Below are 26,016 nucleotides of genomic sequence, written 5' to 3' on the forward strand. Positions count from 1 at the left end.
TTTGAAAAACTCCTCTTTGTTGAAAACATCTGACTCTAGATCTGACCAGATCTGACCAGTATAGTCACTGGGCCCCAAGAGTTGCCCCGTTTTTTTTTGGAGTAAGTAGCTTTTTTTGGAATAACTTAAAAATCGCACATTTCCCCATTTGACTTGCTCCAATGTAAGTCAGTTAGTTAGGTTTTTTTCTAGTTTCGTTTGTCCTCTCCAAAAGGGGGCGTGACAAGCCACTTACGCCTCTTTTGGCCATAGAAGCAAATTTGGCCAGCTGAAAGTTACTCCAAACTAACTTAGGCCAGTATGTGGCCACTTTTGTAGGCACAGAAAAACCTTACCTACATTTAAGAAATCAGCACAGGTAGCCAGAGATGGAGGGGGGGGGGGGGGGGGGCGGCGGGGGGAGGTGAGTTAGAGGATTCCAAAGCACTAAAGACTTTCACAACATCAGCACAACATTACAACATCTTCAGCACAACAGCTGCACAACATCACCACAAATAAATGAAAGATAAATCAGCTACTGAAAATAGAGCAATCCTACCTTGCCGAATGCAGAACGCACCAGCTAGCCCTCCCGCCAGGGCTAGGGGCGGCAGGCACGCATGACTGTAGGGGTGAGAGATTTTTACTTTTTACAGTTGACCCTAAATGTTGCGTGGTCCTAATGGAGGATGATTCAGTTTAGATGTAAAATATCTTTTATTGTAAATTTTACAGTGCCAACGATACCAACAACAGCAACAACAGGAAAGAATGTCTGCACCCATCCCTCACCCACATCTTGGGGAGAATGCACTTCCTTATAGGGTCGGTAATGGTGGTGGGAGGGGTTAGGGGCCTGGCTTGGGTCTGACCGGTGGCTGGTGCGTGGAGTGAAGTCGGAGTGGCATTTGAGTCTCTGGCCTTTGTGCCCTTATTGCAGAAGCCAGCTCCCTCATGGCATCTGCCATCATCTGCACACCCTCTGAAATGCCTGCCCTCACTTCCCATCTTAGTGCAGAGATTTCACCCGACAGTATCGCGACCTCATCATGCACCCCACTGACGGCCGCCACAAGTGATCTTGTGAGGGCATTGGTCTCCTTGCCCAATGAAGCAACCTGATTAACCTCTACTGAGGGCTGCCTCTCAGGAGAGACTGGTCGGCTTCTCCTTCCCCTCGCCGTGGGTCTGCCTAGTGGCACTCCTCCAGTGCGAGGTGCAGGCTGGGACGGTGGGGACTGGGTGTCCCAAGATGCATTTCCTGACCGCCACTCGGACCCGCGACCTCAGAAGGTGTGAACCCATGGAATGTTGCCGAGGAGCTAATGGAGGGTTCTGGCAGTGTGATGCCCTGTGATATGACCTGATCGATATCGTGGTCAGCATTCTCCTGAGCACATATTTCCATGGACCCCTCCTCCCCCCACTCGCCTTGGTCTGGAGCGCATGCATCCGGATCCTCAGGATCTTGAGGACTGTCTTCTTCTTCTGCAAAAGACAACACAACAGTCAAATCGTTAGCAGCACAGGAGGGGGCAGGATGGGTGGCATGAGTAGTCTCGTGCGTAGCAGGCCAGTCAGCAGGTTGATTTGAAGGATGACTTTGCATTTTAATGACTCACCCTGACCCTCACGTTTGGGTCCAGCTTGTGCAGAGCTGATTCTTTTTTTGCCAGTTCAAGTCAGCAAGGCAGCAACCCTCTGTTCCAGGGGTGTCAGTTGGTGCAGATTTGGCGGACCTCCTCCTGTGCTAGTTCTCTCCCTCTTTCTTCTGCAAAGATGAAAATATTAATTGTCAGACATGGTGCGTTTCTGATGGGTGGGACACATACAGATGGTCACATTTTCCACTGCAATTCAATTTAAAGATGAAGATATTACTTACACTCACTACTTGACCAACGTCCTGCCATTTCTTCTTGCACTGGCTTCAGATCTTGCGGTGTTGACCCCAGTGGAGAATTCTTCTGCAACGAGGTTCCATCTTTTTCTAATTTCCTTGGGTGAGAGTTTTGATGGACCACTCTTGCTGATATCCAGCTCCAGCCATTTCTCCTCAATTGCAGGCACTAATTTCTCCACTTCCTCATGGAGGAAATTCTTGGTTTGTCTCTTGCGCCATTCGTCTCTTGGACTCAAACACGGGTAATGTTCAAAGATCACACTTACACCTCTCTTACACCTATCCAGCACTCCTTTCCACTCCCTCAGCCACACAAAAAAATCAATATTCAGACCTCACCTTTATATATGCTCCATAACCAATCATTCTGAGGATGCTCTCCCTTTAATTGGCCGATTGCCAAGCTTCCTGTTGCACTGCGCATGCGTGCAAACTGAACCGGCCATTGCGCATCATGCGAGCCCCTGCCGGCACTACACAAAACACTGGGCCCAAGCCCCGCCCCCCCCCCCCCCCCCCGCCAGCCGCGCTGAGCAAGCGCGGTCGAAGCTCCGCCCGCCCCCCCACCCCTCCAGGCTCTGCAGCGTCACGCCGATGGAATCCAGATGACGAGGGAGAGGCCAAAGTCAAAGGTAAATTTTTGGCGCTTTTCCCCCCAGGAAGTCGGCGCAACACATCTTATTACAGCGCTCTAAGTGGCTGGGGAAATCTGGGGCCACTGCTCCTACATTACAACAGTGACTACACTCCAAAGCGCTTTGAGATGTCCGGTGGTCATGAAAGACGCAATATAAATACAAGACTTTCTTTCTTTCAGGTAAGATATTCACTTTATTGTCTGCGCAGCTGCAAAATGCTGCACGAGTTGCTCACTAATGACCTCAACAAGTATAAATTGTGTTTTTTTTCCACTCATGTTTGTTGATGTAATTTTGGAAAGGCAGGAATCTTCAGTTCAGATCACTGACTTACAGATTATTTGAGCTTTTTACCAACATAACACTGCTTTTTATTTTTGTTTTACTTTTGGAAATCCATCCCGGGCCTGTCCTTCGCCATCAGTTCCATTCCTGGCCTGTCGAAGTAGTACCTGAAATCTATCGCAAATGCACTTATTGGGAATTATTCTGCTCAAGTTCACAGCTAGTTTAAAAAAAACTCAAAATATTTCAACATGCTGAAATGTTTAAAATTAAACCAATTAAATCAAATGCTTTGATAATTTTGAACCACACCCTGAAGCAATTACCACTGTGAAATGCATCCATTTATCTAATATTGTCAAAAAAGAGACTTTGAGAATGAATTAGTCTGTATGTTGATGCAGAAGGCAAAAGTGAAGCCATTATTCCTCAATCTGTCTTTGCTTCGAATTATTGATTTTTTTTCCTACTGAGCTTTCAGACTCTTATGATTAATAGACTTACTGTGTCAGAATATGAAAGCTTGAACATTATTCTTGTGGAAGTATCCAGCTCAGTTTATTTATTCTAGAAATCTGTCCTCAACAGTTAGCGTACAATAAGCTGGTGCAATGCTAATTGTACAGATAAGCATAATACTTCTGTATCAACCCGTGCATTTACACTGGTGAAGAGATCCTTGCATGTCAAACTGCAGCAGAATGCTTACTTACCACTCAAGCACTGATAAAATGGATAACACGAGTTTCAACCAATAATATACGAGAATGGATCTTCATAATAATTTTAACAAAAGCCCTACAAAAATTGGTAGACAGAATCAGTGGCACTATAGTAATCATATACTACTGCTTAATATTTGACTATTAGTCAGTAGCCTTCTGATATTTTAAGAAATGGGTTTAGATTACATCCCCAGACAGTACTGGATGGGTATTATTCCTCTTGAAGCTAAGTTTAGTTCTGAAAATCTCAGTAACAGGTTACATGTGATTGAGTTCTTTGTAGTGCTCTATTATTAGCCATTAATAGACAACAGAAAACAATGTGATACCCATTTCAGCAGAACAGATGCAGGTAAATGTAAGGTCAACAGTTTTGCGATTAATGTTATTATGAAAAAATCTGTGCATAACAATGTAGAGCAAGCTGCACAGATTAGCAATGTTGATGAGCAGCCTGTGTCTTGTATGTATTCCGACATATATTGTAAATTCTTGATTTTTTTTTGCTCTAAGTGCTTTGCTTCACCTTCTGACCTTGGCGAGAACTAATTTCTCTCATTATTTGTATGGATGACAAATTTAAGTGCTTTACAGCCCAGTGACCACAGGAATATAAAGGGAGTGGCCTCTCTGATACTCAATGTTCCTTTTTTTAACCTTGTTTTTATTCCTTACACGAGCTTTTTAATTCTCAGTCATGTTGTTTAAGAACTTAATAAGTGACAGCAGCTGTAATTTGATTTGACTATGAACTGAAAACATGCCCATTTAAGAAGCCATTTAGTGCAAGTTGTATTCATATTGATTCCATGTGAGATTGTAAAAGGTGTGGTGAAAGTCAAAACGCACCCCACCTTCATTCCTCTATTATGCATTATTGTTGTTGAATATAGATTAAAAACACAGGCTGATGACTAATTCTATTTGAATCTAGGGTGAGGCAAACTTTGCAATTTTGCTTGTACTATTTACACAAACGTATCAGAAATTTTTGTATTAAAAATAATAGCTGGGTGAATTTATATTGTTTAATAGCAGGCATAACAGGCTGGGCAATGGAACAATTGTGTCATACGCTCCATTAAGTGTTAATCACATAGGCTAGTTATCCATCGAGTAACTAGCTGTCTGTTTATCTCACTTTATATTGCTACAACATGGTCTGCACCATTAAGGCAATTCCAATTCCCATAACTGGCCTTTCTGAATGAGACAACCAATTTAGCTTCAATTAATGTTAAGTAATTGGCAGGTTTTGTTTTTGAACTTGCACCTACTAAGTTTTGAGTTAAAATTGCCCATATTCCAGAGGTGAAAAATATATTGTGCTTACTACTGTAATAACATTTAATGTACTTAAATATTTAATTGTATGGAATGAACTGATTACTCATGTGGAGAATATTATATACTATTGTAGCTGCTGATGTTAAGTAGCTGGATGTCGAAAGGACAGTCAGTTTAAGTATATAACCGATAGGACCAGTTCTACAGTCAGCGTTTTTCAGGTTGTGCATCTTGTGAAACTCTGCTCAGAAAAGGGCCAAGAATTTGGACTTGCAGTTGCTTTGAAACCGGCTTCCTGGCCGATGATCGCAATTTTGGCCTCTGGCCTCATTTGCCTTAAAGAGGCATGTTGCAGACATCAATCGGGCCTTGTGGTACAGCTCGTGGGTCAGGAACTCACCAATTCCATCTGGTTCTCTTGCCGAGCAAGCCTGTGGGTACATCCTGGGACCGGAGTGGGCATAATGGAGGGGAGGGGGCGGGGTGGCAGCAATGATGGTGGCAGTAGCCCACAGTACTTTTATGGAGCCAGGACGAATATTCCAGTTCATCCTGCCTCCATAGATATGTAGCATGAAAAAAGTTATCTCGACGTGTTTTGAGCTGCCGAACCAGAGGTCCCTTTAACAACCACTGGTTGGGCCACTCAGGACCTGGAACAAATGGGCGGAGCCTGCATGGAGCAAGCACCACCCATTTGTACATAAATTTCAATCGGGTTCCTACAGCCAGTGTTCGGACCCAGATTTACATATGCAAGGTGCTCCAATGCCTGTTTCAGGCAGGTGTTATACCTACAAGTCACCGGCTTCCAATTTAACAGTCTTCGGGAGAGATTGGGTGCGGGAGATCACAGAGCAAAATTTGTCTTCCTATCCTTCATTTTATACCCAAGAAACAGACAAAACAATGTTGAATTTCAGCCCCAAGGAGCAATAAAACACCTACTGAATGTGCTTTGAATAATCATTACAATTACCATACCACTCAGTTATTGAAATCTATTCATCCAATTAACAACTTGCTTTGAAATGATGGCAGCATTCGGGTAACAATAATTATTTAATAGGCAAAATATGGCACAATGGGCAGGATTTCTCAAAACCGTCAGTGTAAAGTAGGAAAGTTAGGGAGGCTTGCCGTCACCTCACAGTCCCAATCTGAATTTTGCTCCCGCCACTCCAGCAGGGAAGGTCAAGAGGCATCGATTCTTGAGGCTGACACTCCAGTGCAGTGCTGAGGGACGCTGCACTGTCAGAGGTGCCGTCTTTCAGATATGATGTTAAACCAAGGCCCCGTTTGCTCACTCAGGTGGATGCAAAAGATCCCATGGCACTATGGCACAAGAACATCAGGGGAGTTATCCCTGGCGTCCTGGCCAATATTTATCCCTCAATCAACACAACAACAAAAACAGATTATCTGGTCATTATCACGTTGCTGTTTGTGGGAGCTTGCTTTGCGCAAATTGGCTGCCACATATCCCACATTACAATAGTGACTACACTCCAAAAGTAGTTAATTGGCTGTAAAGTGCTTTGAGACGTCCGATGGTCGTGAAAGGTGTTATATATATGCAAGTCTTTCTTTCTTTCTCTCCCCCGGCCCTCCACCACCAACCCTGTCCCCCCATCACATGTTAATGTAGAACAGTGTATTCTTCCACTGAGGGTAGATTTAATGTGGAAGTTTGCATTATTTAGATTTGGTACTCTTTGGTACTGTTTGTCCCTTTCCTCCCTGTATCATGCAACATACGAAAGGAGCAGTCATATACCTGCTCTTAGTCCTCTGCTCTTACCATTTTGTAATTGGCCTCTCAGAAGTACCAATTACTTTCCTCCTTTTGGAGCAGGTACTGGCCTCCATTGAGAAACACCTCTGCTGGGAACTGCTCGGAACATGTACTTCCTGGTACCTCCACTCTTTGACGCTCTGTTGTGGCACTGTGCCACGTGCTGAGCCAGGTGGAAGATATCCTAATGATACCATTGGTGGAAATAAAAAGAAACTGCCCTGTTTACTGGGACTATCATTCCTCACCTCGATGACCACATGAGCACAAAAGTACCTGCGCAAAATATAAACATATTTCGGTTTGAATAAATATACATTTTCTTAAAATATACTTTAGAAACCAGTCATTGTCGACAGGAAGTAATACATTTTCAAATCCCAGTTCTATGAAGCCACTAATAAACAGCACAATATTGCAACCAAAATTATAGATTTCACTTTTCAATTAAAATTTTTAGCAATCTTTCAACTGAAGTTCCAGTATCATATTTCCAGTGACCTAGTTGTCAATTTCAGTTATGTTTCAAATATTCAAAGTCAATCAGTGGGTGACATCTGCACAGTGGCACCGATGTAATAAGTGGCCCCTTCTGTAAAATCCATTACTGCAGGGTTTTTGAATAATAAAAATTTAATCAGGGGATAATGTATGTCTACTTTATCAAGCACTTTATTGTAAACGGGATATGGCAGCTCGACAGGAACATTGGAGGGAGCCAAAAGGAAGTGTCTGCATCAATTTCTTTTGTCTTTGTATTCGGAAGGCAAATTAACTCCACACAATAAAAGTGCCGTATGCTTCTGCCCATTCTCTTCCTGCGACTAATAGTTAGGACTGCCTCCCTTGCATCTCAGCACTAAACATGTCGGGGCTATTATTGCTGCATACCAGTTTTAAATGTACATTTTTCAGGAATATTGAAAATATTATTCAGATCAGATCAGGAAGAAAGCCTCTTTCAACGTCAATTTTGGGAGCAGTCGAACACAAACTCGTCTGCGCCTTGTCTCAATCTTGTTGTTATATTGTTATTTATCTTGCGGTGCAGGTGAATGAAAAAACTAGTCCCCAAAAGTTGGAACGATAGGTCGTGCTGCATTGCAGCGCACTTGAACAATCAATAAACAATCGCTGCAGCATGATCCTAATTGGTCTGAAGAGGAGCTACAGGGTAGTTCCAACCCTGTCACAGCCATCATCCTCTACTGAGGCGCGATCATTCCAGATGAATAACCCTCAGCAATACAAACTAATAGAATGAAAGTTTAATGGCAATAAAATCAGCAGGTACTGAGATATTTGTGAGAGAAAGTAGACAGCGTATAACCCATATAATCCCTTTCCAGTGGCTTCTCAGTTAGCACAGTATCTGGTAAATCAGGTTTACCATTTTCATTCTCAGCAACAATGTGGATTTAGACTAATTCTAGGAAGGCACCTTGTGGTGACAGAATAACTTCACAGTTTGGATAAGCCTCAGAATGAGTTTGCGCTCCTACAGGCTCAATGTGCCCAAAAGTGAGAGAAGAAAAAAAGCAGCAAAAATTAGTTTAAAAATAGAAGCTCTGGTTATTAAATTAAGAAGCTTTAAATGCTAGGTTTCATTTTTGAGCAAATTATGCACCAGGGCAACCATTTCTCTAATTTATTTTAGACTATAGTGCTTCCTTTTGTGTTAAATATAGACTAATGGATAGTTAGGAAGAATAAGACTGTAATGCAACTGATGGATACAAATAACATCATAAGCCTTGCATATAAACCCTGAGTAAGTTTAGGAATATTCTGTGAGTCCTGAGTCTGTGAATATTCTCTGAATCCTGAGGTTGGATTAGAGGCTTTAATGGACACAAGCTGAACGTCCATGGCATTGCTCATGGGCAACAAACAAAATGTGCCTTTTTTCTTCCTGTAAAACCGTCTGCTTGCCACCTGCTCTTGAATTCTGTTTTCCTCTTTGTTTATCTTTCACTCTCAGTTGTTTCTCTCATTCTCCCCATATGGTTCATGCTTTCACCCAGCCGTATCTTACAGATAACCTGGCCCTTCTTTCATGTTAATTCTCAATGGGAGTTAAGAGCAAACTTCTGATGTGCTGCTTAACATTGGCATTTTGCAAGTTCTCCTCCAGCCTCGACAAGGAAATTCTGGAGCTCCCCTCCCCTGGGCTCACCTCCCCTGGCCGTCCCCACCCACGAGGTTCTGCTGAGCATCCCTCCCTTCCGCCCCCCCCCCCCGGCCACCGTGACTAGCCTGGGTGCTACCGGCCCTTCCTCCTTCGTGCTGTTGGATGGCCCCTGGGATGCACAAGACTCCTCTCCTACCTACTGACCAGCTTCCACTTCCTGCCCATTTCAGGCGGACAGCTGACCAGCAGCATGTAAATGAAGCCCTGGAGTTAAAATACCCCAGGCCTGCAATTTCTGAGTGTGGGTGTGTTTCACAGTCACCCTGCCCCCTGCTTGCCTGAAACCCGCTCAGGATTAAAAGGTTAAACCGACACCCCGTCTGCTCTCTCAGGTGGACGTAAAAGTGCCCATGGCATTATTTCGAAGAAGAGCAGGGGTGTTATTCCCGGTTCCCTGGCCAATGTTTATCCCTCAATCAACATCACTAAAACCGTTTATCTGGTCATTATCATAATGCTGTTTGTGGGAGTTTACTGTGCGGAAATTGGCTGCCGCATTTCCCAGATTGCAACAGTGACTATACTCCAGAAAAGTATGTCATTGGCTGTAAATTGCTTTGAGACGTCCAATGGTTGTGAAAGGCGTTATATAAATATAGGACGCGTTTATTTCTACTGCCAAAATGGGCAACGTGCTCCACCCTTTGTTTCTGATTGGTACCCTTGGATAATAAGCCACACCCTGAAGTTTCACAGGAATATGGAACTGTAAACGCCCATTCCAAGGTCTCACTGACTTTGCAAATTGTAATTCGATTCACTTTGCCTTCCTGAAGTGACAGAGGACAGAGCTCCCCAGAAGACTGCAAGGGCCAACCAAAGTGCCTTACCCCAGTCCAAGTACATCAATCCCCCAGCCAAAGTGCCTTACCACAGTCCAAGTTCATCAATCCTCCAGCCAAAGTGCCTTACCCCAGTCCAAGTACATCAATCCCCCAGCCAAAGTGCTTTACCACAGTCCAAGTGCATGCCTCCCCCAGCCAAAGTGCATTAACCCAGGCCAAGTGCCTCCTCCCCCGCCCCACCCCTCTACCATAGATGGGTCAGTGTGTACAGATTGTTAACAGGTTTATTGGGTATGAAGTGAATAGTGACAGTGTTGTGACTTCTGGATATCAGCCACTCTAATGATATCCCTTGTAGGGGTTTGGAAGAACATGATCCGTCTTCCCTGAGTTTCCGCTCTCCACTCAGATCTCCCTCCCCCGCCCGTGTCTTTCTCCCCCCCACCCCCCCAGTCTCTCTCTCGCTCTCTCCCAGTCTCTCTGTCTCCCCCAGTCTCTCTCTTTCTCTCTCTCTCTCTCCCCCAGTCTCTCTGTCTCCCCCAGTCTCTCTCTCTCCCTCCCCCAGCCTTTCTCTCTGCCCCCCCCGCCCCAGCCTTTCACTCTCCCCCTCCCCACCCCTCTCTCTCTCTCCTCCCCCAAGCTCTCTCTCTCTTTCCCTCCCCCACCCCGATCCTCGGCTCTCTCTCTTTCCCCCCCAAGCTCTCTCTCTCTCTTCCTCCCCCAGGCTCTCTCCCCATCCTCCCCTCCCCACTGCCACTGCCGCTCGGGACTCATGGGAGGCTGGGGGCTCAGCGGGAGGCGTGGTCAGTCTGAAGGTCCCACTTCCGGTTTGGGATCCCAGTTCTCTCTCATCCCCCCCAGCCTATCTCTCGCCATCGGGCCCAGGCCCGCCGCCATCGGTCCCCTCCCGCCACCATCGGCCATGTGCATGGAGTGATTCGGGAATGTCGCCAGTCTGTCAAAAAAAGTGCAGTATAAAGAGTTAGTCCCATATTCTATTTCTTTTTTTTTGAATCCACCCTTATGTTTCAGGCTGGCTGGTCAATGGTGCAGTTACTCAGTTACACCAGAGGATTTGCGTTGATCTTATTGAACAGACAACGGAAGGAGCGTGCGGCAAACTAGGCTCCCACCCACCCTTTCTTTCAACCACTGTCTGTCCCACCTGTGACAGAGACTGTAATTCCTTCATTGGACTGTACATCCACCTGAGAACTCACTTTTAGAGTGGAAGCAAGTCTTCTTCGATTTCGAGGGACGGCCCATGATGATGATGATGACACCAGAGGTTGTGCATTGAACTTATTCCTTGAAAAAGGTAACTTTGGTACAGAACAACTGAATCATACCTTGCTTGTTCTACTTCCATTGAGACTCACTGAACTGAGGATAGTACTGCATCCCTTCCTGAGTAATAGCTCAAACTGACAAATCACCTCAGAATGTAATGTGCATCAAATCATGATTTGAAACTGGCCGATTTGTGGAATGAGTCCAAACCCTCTCGTACTGATAAATTCATGCTAGGTTAAAATGCACAGACTGGTGCTCCAGAGGAAACTGCAGTTTTGCAAACTGCAGCAAGTGTATTTCAACTGATGTGGCAGTGATGTTTAATGTACCCTCAGTAGTGTCCTTCAGAGATCACAACCTTCCGTATCTCAGACTCCCCACTTCCCTTCCATGAGACACAAAAAACAACAACTGCAACTTGCATTTATATAGCGCCTTTAATGTAGTTAAACATTGCAAGATGCTTCACAGGAGTATTATAAGCCAAAAAATTGAACACTGAGCCACAGATGGAGAAATTAGGCCAGGTGACCAAAAGCTTGATCAAAAGACGCAGGTTTCAAGGAGCATCTTAAAGGAGGAAAGAGAGGTAGAGAGATGGAGAGGTTTAGGCAGGGAATTCCAGAGCTCGGGGCCTAGGCAACAGAAGGCATAGCCACCGATGATTGAGCAATTATAATCAGGGATGCTCAGAAGGACAGAATTTAAGGAGCGCAGATATCTCAGGGGGATTGTGGGGCTGGAGGGGCGAGGCCTTGGAAGGATTTGAAAAGAAGGATGAGAATTTTGAAATCAAGGCATTGCTTAATGGGAGCCAATGTCGGCCAGCGAGCACAGGGGTAATGGACTTGGGGTGAGTTCGGACACAGGCAGCCGAGTTTGGATGACCTCAACTTTACGTAGGGTAGAATATGGAAGATCAGTCTGGAGTGATTTGGAATAGTCAAGTCTAGAGGTAACAAAGGCATTGATGAGGGTTTCAGCAGCAGATGAGCTGAGGCAAGGGCGGAGACAGGTGATGTTACCCTCCTAAAACTCCCTCCCCGCCACTTACCTCCAAGCTGGTGGATAGCCAAGGGCTAATCCACCCCTACGTCTGGTCTCAGCATTGCTTGACATGCAGGTTTAGCCACGCTTTAAAGGGCATTCATCAGGCCTCAGTTGGCCTACTGGGCATAGTCATTACTAATTGTACATTTTGACCAAGAGTTTCCACGTTGGGCGCAATCGGCTATCCAGGCGCAAATTGCACTCAAAATTTCACTAGTTTTGTGAAGTGTTTTTTTTCTTTTAAGTAATCAGGCAACATTTTAGAACGAAATTTTAAAAAATTTGCATCAAAAATTTTTCCTGATATATTTAAGAGCGGTAAGCTGGTGCAGCTTTATTAATACAGCTGAAAATGGGTTTATCACAACAAATAAGCATAGTCAAGCACCTGTGAGTAACCTGATTTTAATTAACTAAAAAAATACTTCAACAAAAATACAGATCAGTTACAAGTTAAATTGGTGTGCTGTAGTCAGTTTCTTAGTACAGGTAAATTTTTAAAAAGTATTTCAAGGCTTTTAAAATGTGCCCATTCATGTCATTGTGCCTAAAAAAAAGGTACATTTTTGGAGCCTCCTCGAAGGCCCGTAAACGGGTGCAATTAGCGGAAACTCGTCATGGTGATTAATTCGATCTGGGAACGTAGCCAGTTTTGTGGGCAGGGCCTGATTCGAGCACTATGATTTTTAAACTAGCGCAAAGGATCACTGAAACTCGATTTGCGCTTAAAATTTCCCAATCTTTAGCGCTGGTTTGGCCAGTTTCGGGCGAATTGCAGCGGAAAAACCAATGGGACCTAATGGAAACTCCTGCCCTTCATCTTTGACTGAGAAATAACTAAAATGGGCCGGTTTGCCTGTTGACTGAGCATGAAGCAACATTATCATTACAATCGTGGCATCCCACAGCTTCTTCACCCAGGCTCTCAATTCAAGTAGGTTGCCTGGAGTCAGAAACAAATGATGAAGTGACAAATGCAGTGAAAATCTGAGAAATAGATTGTCATAAACATTACACTAATGGGACCTAAGCAACATATTTTGTTTATTGGCCAGCTGCTGTTGCCTCTAAAACTGTTGCCTGATAATGTGCTAATTGGAATGGTCATGGCTTTGTTTCTGGATCAGTTATCCTGTGGGATATATCAGATAGACTGTGTTATCAGATAGGCTATGTTAAGTCCAAGCTGTAATGTAGAAATGTTTCTCCTGTTTTCAAGCTTCGTGTTGGAAGTCAAGGGGAAACTTAAAGGGGGCAATTTTAATCCATCCCATCCATCAGGAAGCTGACGCGATTGGGTGCAACCCTAGTTTTACACCCCATCTCATTTTATTCTCCATTGACGCGAGTGGAAAGTAATATTGGGCAGGGTGAAAAATCGGCATGCCACCCGATCCCGTTAGTTTCCTGTCAGATGAGTTAGTTTAAAGTTCTACTCTGTTTGATACATTCATATTTGGCTACTTTGAGGTAGCTAGAATCTATCTGCTTGATTGAATAGTTTAATTTTTGGGTTTGGTGTCTGATTATATATTTCAAACCCAAAGTATTTAATTAAATATCCTGGTTTCAGATTCTGTGCCATCAGGTTTCATTACAGGATGTTTAGGGGAGGAATTCAAAATGGCAGCAATGGCGGATTATCAAATCAAAAAAATATTCTTTGAAAAGGTATGGTTGAGGTTAATTGCTTGGTGGGAGCTAAGAAATTTTGGATTGACTTTCCTGACCTGGCAATTGCAATATGCCTTTGCTCACCTTGAAGAGATCTATACCCAGAAAAAGCAATATTTATCCCTCAACCGACATCACAAAAACAGATTATCTGGTCATTATCATAGTACTGTTTGTGGGAGCTTGCTGTGCACAAATTGGCTGCCATGTTTCCTACATTACAACAGTGACTACACTTCTAAAGTATTTAATTGGCTGTAAAGTGCTTTGGGATATCCTGAGATTGTGGATGGAGCTATATAAATGAAAGTTGTTCTTTTATGTGGTCAGTCATCTTCTATGCACCTAATTAATTCTGAGAAACATATAAACAATTGTAAAAAAAAGTATTGGATTATTCTACATCTGCATTTTGCAGGAAATTGTTTATACCTCATTTGGGGGATTTGGGGTAATATCTTATACCTTGTTCATAAGTAAAACTTGCAATCGCAGATTTATGTATCCGAATTCTCTGCACCATCAAGTCAAACAGTTGGAGGTCAAAATTCATCAATCCATTGATATCACCATGAAAACTATCAGTACTGTTGCTTAGCCAATGTTCTAGGAGGTTTGCTCAAATGCTGAACGAAGAAGACACACCCCATCCCCAGACAGTTGTCTCTTCCTTTAAGAAAACGTCGTCGAGTCGCTACCCCGAAGGGAAATCCAAATGTGAATGTCATTCAGAAAGTTTCAAACTTGTATATTATGCTGTGAGGCAAATGCTTTGATGCTGAAGCTGCCAAACTTCCCATTTTACTATGATAATTAAAATCCTAAATTGCTTGAAACATTAACAAAGTTTAATAAGTCTACAGCTGAAGTAATTTTGAAAATTACCATTCATTAAAATGCCTTCCTACTTTTAGCAAGATAGGGGCGTTATGTCTGCACATCTAGGTTTTGAGGGTGGGACCTGTTTACAAGAGATTTGTGCCCCATTCACCCGCTAGGCAGAGCTCCTGCTCTGATGGCATTAATGTGGCATAGAGAGACCCAGCAGATATTTGGCAATGTTTTTAATTATCCCTATTTGAAATGTCTTTCCACTACAATGGAAATTATTGATAGCAACATAGCCAATAGCATTTTAGAAACTGTGAACTTACAGGCACCCCAGAGCTGGCTTTTTTATTTTATTCATACACTGCATTTTTCTAATTTATGCGTTGATGCTGGGTATTGCAAGATTAGTTGTAAATTTAATCCTTGTGACGAAGTGAAAATTGGACCAAAGGTGACATTTTTGGAATGTTTTGCTGGTAACATTTATAATGGGAGTTTAATTACTTCTTTACAGTTCAAGAATGAAGGTGCGAGAGATGTCTGACACATCATTTCATTTTCTACATGCCTTTGCTCCCCTGTTCCCAGTGGAAATCATGCAGAATATTTCCAAAGGAATGTGTTCCAGTTCAGATTTCTGGTGGCCTCCAGAATTCAAAGACTTATTGGTACATAATTAGGCAAAACATATTTTATATATATTACCATATGCATTGAAACGGTTCTTTTTTTATTTTATGCATCGAACCTCCAACTTTCATAGTAAGGGAACTTAAAGGGATATAAATTGGACCCCTCTGACAGCAGGTGGTGGTAACATCAGATGGGTGTATCAGCACCTCTGAGGACGTGGGAGGTTGTGGGGAACCCCTGTCAGTACATGGCTAATGGGGTGGTCTGCACCCCTGGTGTCTACCTACCTTCTTCTTCCACCACACTCTCACGCCACTGGAGTCTCCTCCACTTTACCAGCTTTTACATGCTTCCCTCCCCCTCTGCTATTCTGCTTTAACCAATCTTCTGGGTTAAGTATGTATCTTTAATTTCTCTAATTTCTCTCAATATGCCTCCTTTTGCTTTAAGCTATTATCGCTTCTGTCATTTAATCCTCTCCTGTTCTCCACTTAATCACTTTACAGATCACTATTTTTCTTTTCTTGTGCATGTAGTCATTTTACTCTCCACATCCACATATATCTGCGCATACGCTAAATCCTGAAGCAACAGCCAGTTTCAGAGGGGTAATGACAGCGAATGCTGAAAGCTTTGCTGTCATTACCACCTCAAAATCCGGGCCAGTTATTTGGATTGGTATATCCTGGAAATATACTACTGTTATCTCTTTGCTTCTGTTAACTGAATTTATTGGTGCTGTTCTGTTATGGCAAATAATAAAGCATCATCTCCAAAGCTGCACACAGTAGGCTTTGTTTTGGTAACAGCAGGGTGTCAGCCACGGCTCAGTGGGTAGCACTCTCACCTCTGAGTCAGAAGGTTGGGTGTTTAAGCCCCACGTTAGAGTCTTAAGTACGTAATCCAGGCTGATCCTCCAGCGCAGTGCTGAGGGAGTGCTGCATTGTTGGAGGTGTCATCTTTCAGATGAGACGTTAAACCGAGGCCCCATCTGCTCTTTCAACAGGACATATGAGATCTGAATTTCATAGAAAAGCAGGAGGGGGTTCTCCCAGTGTCTTGGCCAATATTTATCTTTCAACCGACATGACTAAAACAGATGATCTGGTTATTATCTCATTGCTGTTAGTGGGACCTTGCACTGCGCTAATTGGCAGCTGTGTTTCCTACATTCCTGTAGTGGCTACACCTACCTTCTTCTTCCACTGGAGCCTTTTCCACTTTGCCAGCTTTATCATGCTGCCCTCTCCTTTTGCTATTCTGCTATAACCAATCAAATGACAGAAGCGATAACAGCTTAAAGCAAAAGGAGGCACATTGAGAGAAATTAGAGAAATTAAAGATACATACTTAACCCAGAAGTTATGCAATTGGTTAAAGCAGAATAGCAGAGGGAGAGGGAAGCATGAAAAAGCTGGTAAAGTGGAGAAGGCTCCAGTGGCGCGAGAGTGTGATGGGGGAAGAAGACAGGTAGACAGTGGCTGCACTTCAAAAACTACTTCATTGGCTGGAAAGCATTTTGGGATGTCCTGAAGTCGTGAAAGGTTTGGCATGATAGAATTGGCACTGGCGGCCGCAAATTCCGGGGGCAGAACCGGGGCGCAAAGAGATGCAAATTTTCCAACGCTATATGGTAGGCCGCATAGCACTGGCGGGAAGACAGGATCCTCCCCTTCTATTAAAGGGGAGGGTCGAGCTGCCGATTCTGCGGGAGGGAGAAAAGGCCATCAGCAGACCACCAAAGATTGGGAGTGCCGTGTCAGCAGCCGAGCACACAAGCGGAGTGCCGGACTGCAATACCGCGGCACGGACCCCGTGATCTGCAAGCAAGAAGGCCGCAACTGGTAAGTCGTTCATTTTTTTATTTTTCACTGCCGCACCTCCCCTTTAATTTTCATCCACAAGCAGCACACAGCCCGGTACGCGGACCGCAGAGCTGTGCTGTACAACATGTGCTGTACAACATGTAACTAGATGAAGTCCTCAGGCCAGTTCTAAAAGCTCATCCAAGGTGAATCCTTTCTCCAGGACTCAGCAGTGCAAAATGTTAGATGGACCTCTTTGTCTAATCCATGTTTTGATTTCATATTCAAACTATTCTGATCACCAAAATGTCATGTATCTCTCTTTTTATAAACATGGGTTATTTATTGACCAGTAGAGTCCTTATTTGTGACAAGTTATACGATCATGGAGTTTGCTCCAACAGGAAACTCCCAATCTTCCCTCCAATGTATGAAATACAGTTGTCAGGGGAGCATTAAGTCCTTTCATTTGTGAATGACAGACAGTAAACGTTGATGTTAATGCACTATCGGAGTGATGTTGTTAAACAGCAGAACATGCAAGAGGATGTATCTGGCAGCTTTTCCTTAAGTTGGGAGCTTACAGTGGGGAGGATATCAGATGCAACCGGCAATTATCTGGGAGATGGGTTTTTTTATATACATAACCACTTTACCCCTCCTTCAGCACCAATAGATTGTCAGGTTTGAAATTGTCCTATTAGATTACGTGGAATATAACAAAAAAATGTAAAACATGTGCAATAATTTCACTAAAAGCCAACAGGAGTTTTGCAGTTTTGAACCTTGAGACGTGGGTGGGGGAAACACTTTATATATAATTGAAGAGAAAATAATGGATTTTAAAATCATCAATATTTCTGGTTCATTTGAGCAGCTTCAAACGCATTCTGACTTCAATTGATTTGATCTTGTCTGATTCCTCCAGTTATGCTCAGCTGCTAAGAGCTTAAGTGAAAAAGGATCTACTTCAGTGGAAGGCAGCGCCTGAGATTTTCTCAGACATATCTGTGGGAGGTCCATATTTTGCCTCTGGGTTTATGCTCTTCCTGGGGCAATGTGAGCACGATTATATCTGTGGGACACAGGAATTATGAAATAATGATCCCAGTGAGCCCATAGATTCTGACAGATGGAGCACTGTGTGATTTTCATTTGAACTTGGCAACATACATAAGTAACATTAGAATGCTATAGGTTAAGATACTGCACCAAGAAGATCTGACCATCAGTGTGACTCTATAAAATGGGGCTAAAAGCAGATGGCCATTGTTGGACATGCCTCTCAGCATCAGAAGCATCACTGCAAATGTTATTTGATTGTTTTAAAATAGAAGGCTTCTCAAGGCCAATGTTAGATAACATTAAACACACTAACCTAGTCTCACCTTGACAGGTCACCTCCAGAGCTGTGATCATGTCAAAATATAATACATTCATTTTAAGTCAAAAATATCCCCACACTATTTAATTCATTTAAAGGGAATTCAATGCAATGTTAGTAAGAATATTCTGGCCTATGATTTCTTTGACACTTTTGATTGCAACGGAACTCTTGTACCATTTTTAAAATTTGAAATTATTTCTCTTTTTCAGGTCATTGGAAACAGTGATTTGTTTTGAGTAAAATCTTGATGTATTATTAAAAATAATCGGAACAACAGAACTGGTGTTACTTCTTTGCAGCGATACAGAAAAGGTTACATTTAAAAGGGAATAAAAAACAAAGGTGACTAGAAATGGGTGATGTTTGAGGCCTTCCCAGGCAACCTGCTCCCTGGTATTTGTCAATAATTGCCTACAGCTGGAGGTGTGAAAAACAGACCATGGTTGATTTGATCCTCAACAAATTATTCACATCTCAATTATTCCCTTAAGTGGATTTAGCTCTAATAATATAGATTTTAGAATTTGTGTTTTACTCCAATGGCATGGTGATGTCATGCACTTGTGGGTTCTTCATTATTCACAGGTCCCTCAACCCATCTGCAGTTAAATCACTTGGATGTGTGTGATTACATATGTAGTGCTAAGGGGGAAAAAATGCAGGCAACAAAAAATAAGGATTTTTTAAAAACAAAAATGATACTCGTGCACATGAGGGAAGGACCCCAAGATTTTGGCCCCATCTTCAGCAGAGGAGGACAAAGGGTTTAATTAAGAGGGGGAAAATAGAGTACAAGAGGAAGCTTGCCGGAAACATAAAAACTGACTGCAAAAGCTTCTACAGATATGTGAAGAGAAAAAGATTAGTGAAGACAAACGTAAGTCCCTTGCAGTTGGATTCGGGTGAATTTATAATAGGGAACAAAGAAATGGCAGACCAATTGAACAAGTACTTCGGTTCTGTCTTCACAAAGGAAGACACAAATAACCTTCCGGATGTACTAGGAGACTGAGGGTTTAGTGAGAAGGAGGAACTGAAGGATATCCTTATTAGGCGGGAAATTGTGTTAGGGAAATTGACGGGATTGAAAGCTGATAAATCCCCGGGGCCTGATAGTCTACATCCCAGAGTACTTAAGGAAGTGGCCCTAGAAATAGTGGATGCATTGATAATTTTCCAACAGTGTATCAACTCTGGATCAGTTCCTATGGACTGGAGGGTTGCTAATGTAACACCACTTTTTAAAAAAGGAGGGAGAGAGTAAACGGGTAATTATAGACCGGCTAGCCTGACATCAGTAGTGGGGAAAATGTTGGAATCAATCATTAAGGATGAAATAGCAGCGCATTTGGAAAGCAGTGATAGGATTGGTCCAAGTCAGCATGGATTTATGAAAGGGAAATCATGCTTGACAAATCTTCTGGAATTTTTTGAGGATGTAACAAGTAGAGTGGACAAGGAAGAACCAGTGGATGTGGTGTATTTGGACTTTCAAAAGGCTTTTGACAAGGTCCCACACAAGAGATTGGTGTGCAAAATCAAAGCACATGGTATTGGGGGTAATGTACTGACATGGATAGAGAACTGGTTGGCAGACAGGAAGCAGAGAGTCAGGATAAACGGGTCTTTTTCAGAATGGCAAGCAGTGCCGCAGGGCTCAGTGCTGGGACCCCTGCTCTTTACAATATATATTAATGATTTAGATGATGGAATTGAGTGTAATATCTCCAAGTTTGCAGATGACACCAAACTGGGTGGTGGTGTGAGCTGTGAGGAGGACGCTAAGAGGCTGCAGGGTAACTTGGACAGGTTAAGCGAGTGGGCAAATACATGGCAGATGCAGTATAATGTGGATAAATGTGAGGTTATTCACTTTGGGGACAAAAACACAAAGGCAGAATATTATCTGAATGGCGGCAGATTAGGAAAAGTGGAGGGGCAGCGAGACCTGGATGTCATGGTTCATCAGTCATTGAAAGTTGGCATGCAGGTACAGCAGGCGGTGAAGAAGGCAAATGGTATGTTGGCCTTCATAGCAAGGTGATTTGAGTATAGGAGTAGGGAAGTCCTACTGCAGTTGTACAGGGCCTTGGTGAGGCCCCACCTGGAATATTGTGTTCAGTTTTGGTATCCTAATCTGAGGAAGGACGTTCTTGCTATTGAGGGAGTGCAGCGAAGGTTCACCAGACTGATTCCAGGTATGGCTGGACTGACATATGAGGAGAGACTGGATCAACTGGGTCTCTATTCACTGGAGTTTAGAAGGATGAGAGGGTATCTCATAGAAACATATAAGATTCTGACGGGACTGGACAGATTAGATGCGGGAAGAATGTTCCCGATGTTGGGGAAGTCCAGAACCAGGGGACACAGTCTTAGGATAAGGGGCAGGTCATTTAGGACTGAGGTGAGGAGAAACTTCTTCACTCAGAGAGTTGTTAACCTGTGGAATTCCCTGCCGCAAAGAGTTGTTGATGCCAGTTCATTGGATATATTCAAGAGGGAGTTAGATATTGCCCTTATGGCTAAAGGGATCAAGGGGTATGGAGAGAAAGCAGGAAAGGGGTACTGAAGGAATGATCAACCATGATCTTATTGAATGGTGGTACAGGCTCGAAGGGCTGAATGGCCTACTCCTGCACCTATTTTCTATGTTTCTATGAAAAAAGATAAGTCCCAGTTGAGACAGTGATAGGACTCTGGAGGTGGGGAACGTGGAATCATAGAATGGTTGCAGCACAGAAGGGGGTCATTTAGCCCGTCGAGCCTGTGCCAGCTCTCTGCAAGAGCACTACGGTTAGTCCCACAAATGATAATGCAGGAATGTGGGGACGAGGAAGGTTGTGGGTTGGTACTTAGGGTGGGGATTCCCTATCAGTGCAAATGAGTTTAGGGGAAATTAATAAAAACAATTGTTTGTTTATCAGCTTGTAAGAATTTCCATGGAGTTCTCCAGATCTCCTGCTGTCACTTCAGTGGTAGATAGCGGAAACCCCGAGAAATATAAGCGACCAGTTTTAGCTGCTTACACAGTTTCTCTGGGGGTTCTTCTGAAACTTCCAGGTGTTCATTTCTACAGCACTATATTTAACTGGGTCAACAATAAAGATGGCAGATGGAAAAAAATTAATTCAGTGATGTGGCTGGCTGAACTTGCAATCTTTCTTGATAATTTTTGATGAATCATTATTCCATAAATCAGTAAGCTTAAGTTGCTAATTTGAGCAAAAGAGGAAGGTGTGACGCTTGATTCTTTTCCCTCAATTACAGATTTGAAATACGAGCCACATGTTTAATGTGACACATGGTACAGTGGGCGCCTGAATTTAATCAACCTACTGCCGGCTGCCGCAGAGTTTTCTCGGCAGTCTCCCCGTTCTTTCGACACTCTGCCCTCCGTGCGAGTTTGGTGAGGCCCTCACGCCGGCGGTTTGAAAGGACCACTGGAGAGCGTTCGCTGGCGTACGCCAGCGTGCAACGCCGAAAAAAGTCCTCCCGCCCGAGATTCGTCCGAGTGGACCTCTGCCCCTGCAGGGGAAAAGACCGTCGTGTGGAAGCAGGTCTTACCTGGACAGTAGGTATGAAGACCTGCAAGAAAATGTTAGTGAGATGTTTTGCTTTAATTCTTTTTCAGTGATTTAGTTTGAAAGGTTTTGTCATGTTTTGTTTTTTATTTGTTGAACATTTTTATTTTGAGTTCCCCCTTCCCTGGGCCCGACTCCAGCCTCGGCGTTACTTTGTCGAGGGTTGCATTTGCTGCCCAGAATCTGACCTATCGCCCTCTACCGCCCAGAATCGCCGTGCAATGCCCATTTTTTACGCCGGGTATTTTTTTTCCATTTTTTCACCAAACTCAGCCCAAAATACCATCAGGATCTTAGCGGTCTTTTCGACAGTAAATAGGCGGAACATAGGCGGGATCAAATTCAGTCCCAAGGCCTTTAATTATATAAACAGATATGGGGAGGACCTACCTGTATGCTGGAAACAAGGGGCTAGACTTTCCACTTGGTGGCTAAGGCCCAAAAAAATGGACCTTGTTGCAGCGATCCAGGACAGATCCAGGATGTGCTGATTGCCGGCACAAGGCCCATTTTTTTTTTAGCGATTTTCCACTTGTCTTTACCCCGGCGATGTCAAATGGGCGATGTGACTTCTCAGCGATCTCACGGTCGCCCAAAGAAAACGGAAGTCAATGGAAAAAAAAAAGCTTCCCTAGCAACGCTATGCTGCGCATGTGTAGCTTGATTTTTTTTTCAGGTTGATGCTCCTTCCCACGTTTTGAGAGGCCAGGGTTCATCACACATGCTCAGAAGCTCTGTGAGGTTCGGAGAGAGAGAGAGAGAGAGGAGAAAGCATTTTGTGGTCTGATTTATCTGATATTAATCGACATTCTTTGAATTTTTTTTTCCATTTAAAATAATTTTCTGTACTGTTAATTTAGCAAGTTACAAATATTGGAAACTAAACTGATAATTACTGGTAATTCAAGTTATAAAGTTATCAGTACCAATTTGTTTAATAAAAATGGAGGGATCAGTTGAGAGGCATAGGACCAAGCCCTTCAGCGAGGAGGCCAATGAGGCCCTCATGAATGTTGTCAGCACCAGGTGGGAGGATCTGATATGAGGTCGGCATGGGAAACCTCCACCCTGTGCATATCGGAGGATTTGGTCTGACATTGCCGACGTGATCACGTCGGCCTCTAATGAAACGCGCACACCGGACCAGTGCCGCGAACAGTGGAACAGCCTACTGGCAGCTGTGAGAGTAAGTTGAAATTTATATTTATGTATTATTTAATGATCCATGGAAATAGTAACTAGAATCTGCAATATTATTTGGTTACATTTAAACATAACTAAATTATGAATAAATTTATGCAACCCAGCATATAGTTAAATGTTGTAGTGTGAAATATGCAACGTAATGCTAATTTGTAATAGAACATTTAAATCTGTCAGTCTGAAATGTCTTCAATGTCTTAAATTGCCTGATCCATTTGCTTATGCCTTGCAAAGTTAGCATATAATTTACAGAAGAAGATATCGATCAATAATCGTGAGCAACGCAGGACGGGCGGAGGCTCTGCCATGATGCACAGTTTAAGTACTTACGAGGAGCTTGCGGTGGCCTTGTTGGGGCCAGTAAGCCATTCAGTCACATCCCATGGTGTGGCCGAACCCACTCTTGAGACATGTGAGTAATGAGAACTATGCATTGTGCAATGTGTGAATCATTAGTAAATACTGAAAATATCGTACTTACGCAGTGGAGTCCACTACCACTGAACCGTCTCCAACATCGCAGGAGGATGAAGAAGAAGAGGAGCCACTGCAGACTCCTGCTGCTGTGCTTCAGCAGGAGGAGGAGGTGGAGGAGGAGGAGGAGACAGAAGAAGAAGATATTTTTTTTGTAGGAGGGAGCAACCTGTGGCCATCTCGGTTGAGATGGAAGAAGCACCGGGACCAAGAGGTATGCAGGTGGCGACGCCAAGGTGTGTCATATTGCAAACGCCGAACCCACAGAGGTCCAGTTGGCGTGGCGAGCAATCGCCTACCTTGGAGGGCCAGACAGAGAGCTTGATTTCCCTGTGCAGGGAGACGGTCGCGATTGGTCGCGACCTTATCCAGGGGTTCGCGGGATTCTCTGCGAACTGGAATCAGTTCTGTGTGAACTGGAGCCAGTTTCCAGCATCCTGGAGCAAGTTCTGCCAGAACTTCTCCAACTGGTCTTCTGAGCAGTCACAGGCTGCAAGGGAGATCTTGGTGGCTATTCGGCAGCAGACAGCCACAACATGCGTTGCTGGCTAGACAGGGCGCAGCACCCCAAGGTGTTGTGTTTGCTCGCAGCGACACCCCGAGCACGCAAGCGAGTACGGAGGGCACAGTTCCTCCGGACTCGGAAGTGGAGCCTCAGGCTTCCGCTTCCTCTCCGTCACCTCCACCACCGCAGGAAGTCTTGACATCCCACTCTGCACGACCTCTTGGTGTCGGTCTGCGTTGACCAAGACGGGCGGGTGGGGTGCAAACACAGAGTGGGACAGGATCTGGAGAGAAACGTGGCCGCAGGTAGGGAGGGGGGAGTGCTTCTCAATAGTTCACTTGTTTTAAAATGTTCACTTGTTATTATCACTATTATTCTCTTGTTGTTATTGTTACTAAATTGGCCACTTGTATTCAATAGTTAAATGTTCACTTGTTATCATTACTTAACTGTTCACTTTCCATTCTTTCTGAAATGGTCACTTGTTATCGTTATTGAAATGGTCACTTGTTATCGTTACTGAAATGGTCACTTGTTGTCATGACTGAAATGGTCACTTGTTATCATGATTGAGATGGTCACTTGTTAGCATGACTGAAATGGTCATTTGTTATCATGACTGAGATGGTCACTTGTTGTCATGACTGAAATGGTCACTTGTTATCATGATTAAGATGGTCATTTGTTATCATGACTGAAATGGTCACTTGTTATCATTACTTAAATGGCCACATGTTCTTTAAAATGTTCAATTTCTTCTTCTTCTAATGTTTTGGGGATTTTGAGGGGAGGGTGGGTTGGTGCGGGGGTGGGGGGTTGGAGGGAGGGTGTTGTTCATTAGTTCTTAAAAAAAATTTGTTTCTTAATAATAAAAAAATTTCTACAACTTTTGTACCTTCTCTCTTACTTAAGTTTTACAAAGTACAGTTTTTCATGCATATTTGTTTGTTTCATCTGTTTCCCCACGGAAATGAAACTTTTGTTTAAACGTAACTGTAATTGAACGTTTGAATATCAACAATAATAGTTCATGCGAAGTGTTCATTAATGAGCTGCTGATGCAAAAGCTTAGCGGCCGTGTAACTGCCACTGGCTACTGGTCTACAGGAAGGGTGTGGTGGTACTGGTGCGAGATCGCCATGCTAGTTTTTACGCATCGGGAAGCCTGAAAAGATCCCGATGCGTAAAAGGCTAGCTTGGCTAGGGCAGCAGTAACCTTCACCTCACCTCAACGGACAGTGCGGTTCTGATGGTGCTGGAAGGCTGCAGATCATCCTCGATGAGTTGACATATCTCATCGATGACCTCCTTCTGGAATCGCAGCCTCCTAAGACAAGCATTTTCAGACAAGTTCAAGTAGGATTGCTTCTCCAAGTACCTTCGTGGCTATATGGTCTCTCCTTTCGTCTCCGTCTACATGTTACTGTGCCACCTCTTCGACTGATCCTTTCAGTAACCAGTGTGTGAGCAGTTACAATTAAAGGCAGGGAAGGCATCGGCTCCATAATCACTGTCAATAATTACTTTCACTGATTTCAATAATCTCTGCACTCTATACTCTCTAATCACTGTAGTCTGCCGTCTCTGTACTCTCTAAACTATATACCAGTCAGTTTGATAGGCATCAAACAATATCATTAAATAACTTCACTATGTAAAAGCTATTTACTAAATAATTCCAATATATGAGATCTATTTAGCATAAATAAGTTGATAATACCTATTTATATTCCCCGTCCCAAATTTCTGAGTACAATTTGCTTCAAGTTTACTCTCTAAATAACTCAGAACTAATTCTCCACCCTTCCTCAGAAGCTAAAAATGGCATTTGTAGTGCCCATTTCCCTCTCTAAGGCCCTGAAAAAGCAACTATTTTTGAGCACTCTTTTAGGCCTTGCATCGGCCCAGCGAAGTGCATGCTAGTTGCTAAAAATTGGGATGGGCCTTGTGTGGGCGGTCATTTGGGCGATCATCTCGGTGATCAAA

This window comes from Pristiophorus japonicus, chromosome 17 (genome assembly GCF_044704955.1).
Source record: "Pristiophorus japonicus isolate sPriJap1 chromosome 17, sPriJap1.hap1, whole genome shotgun sequence".
NCBI lineage: Eukaryota > Metazoa > Chordata > Chondrichthyes > Pristiophoridae > Pristiophorus > Pristiophorus japonicus.